Source organism: Jatropha curcas, chromosome 3 (assembly GCF_041381405.1).
Source record: "Jatropha curcas cultivar XTBG-Jc1 chromosome 3, XTBG_Jcur_1.0, whole genome shotgun sequence".
NCBI lineage: Eukaryota > Viridiplantae > Streptophyta > Magnoliopsida > Malpighiales > Euphorbiaceae > Jatropha > Jatropha curcas.
In genome coordinates this window covers 13,111,035-13,112,626 of record NC_143153.1, presented here as the reverse complement: position 1 = coordinate 13,112,626, position 1,592 = coordinate 13,111,035, and the positions used below count along the sequence as shown (strand labels likewise).

The 1,592-nt window shown below is 33.4% G+C and overlaps 1 pseudogene across 1 annotated transcript; it reads left to right on the top strand.

Moving 5' to 3' along the window:
- The first annotated feature begins 1 nt into the window (after position 1).
- On the top strand, positions 2-1,042 carry LOC149497584 (myb-related protein 308 pseudogene; annotated as a pseudogene). The gene is made up of 2 exons (XR_016320094.1): positions 2-120; positions 227-1,042. The product of XR_016320094.1 is annotated as a myb-related protein 308 pseudogene (transcript).
- The last annotated feature ends 550 nt before the right edge of the window (positions 1,043-1,592 follow it).

Genomic DNA, 1,592 nt, shown 5'->3' with positions numbered 1-1,592 from the left:
ACGTGGCAAGAGTTGTAGGCTCAGATGGATAAACTACCTAAGGCCTGATCTTAAGAGAGGAAACTTCACAGAAGAAGAAGATGAACTCATCATCAACCTTCACAGCTTGCTCGGAACCAAGTATATATTTTTAGATTTTGATTCATGCCCACAAAATCTCAACTGGGTTATTTATTTTTATTCTAAAAATAACTGATTTATTTAATTAATTATTTCTTTTTGGCAGATGGTCGCTTATTGCTGCTCGTTTACCTGGAAGAACAGATAATGAGATCAAGAACTATTGGAATACACACATCAGAAGAAAGCTCTACAGCCGTGGAATAGATCCTCAAACGCACCGTCCTCTAAACTCAACCGCCACCGCGGCCACGACCACCGCGGCCTCCGCCGCACTTAGCAATAGCAGGGACAACAAAGACAATAATAACAACAATAATATTAGCGGCAACAACTGTGTTTCTAAAATAGAAACACAGAATTCACCATTGGCTCCATTTTTGCAGGTACCAGAGTACTGTATAAGTGGTAACATAGAAACTAAGGTATGCAATAGTTCCAATATAAAGATTATAACAGATTCCTCACCTGATGAAGATTCCAACTGTAGCAGTGGAGTTACCTGCACAGAAGAAGTTTACCCAGAAATCAATCTTGAGCTATCTATAGGCCTTCCATATAATCATCATCATCATCAAATTTCTTCTATAAATTTTAATGAGCAGAAGAAACCAAAGCTAATGCTTGGGGTGGGGTCTACTAGAGCTGCATGCTTGTGTTGCAATTTAGGGTTTCAGAATAATCAAACATGCAGTTGCAGAGTCATGGAGACATCTTTGACTACTGTTGATAGTTTTAGTAGATATTTTAGGCCTTTAAATTCTTGAAAAGCTTAATATAACTAGTTTAAATCATTGTAACCTGTGGTTGGTTAAATGGGAAAGATCAGAGAAAGAAACAAACCCAACCACAACATATATAGCTTGTAAGATTCCAACAGTTTTTAGCATATTTTAATCCTATGCTGATCAATTTGCCTCTACTTTTTTTTTTGTTCCCCTTGTGAAAAATATTTCTTTCATCAATTAATTTTTCCAACTAACTAATTGACATCATCATTTATTGATATTAATGTTTCTATTTCTTTATGGGTACATCATAAAATTGGAAAGAAGTTTGTTTGTAATATAATTGTATTATTTCATTGGGTAAGAAAAATATAGACTAGGCATTGAATTATGTCGCTATCACATTTAAAGCCAAGTTAATGTTATGGTACTAAACTACTAAGCACTTCTGCTATGTCTTCACATTGCCTAAATGGGTTTCAATCAACTTCAGGGTTTTTATTTTGTTTTATCTTCTTTTTCAAATTTGAGCAATCAAGTTTTTATAGAGTCAGAAAAAATAATGGGTCTGCGATATTATTACGCTGAATTTGAATTTATTGTCAATAACTTTTGAGTTTTTTTTTTTATATATAAATATATATATATGGTGAAATTAATTGTTTTGAAAACTGTTAGCTGTTTAAACGGCATTTAGCTCAAAAGAAAAAGAATTTCTAATTCAAGCCCATTAATACAAAAATT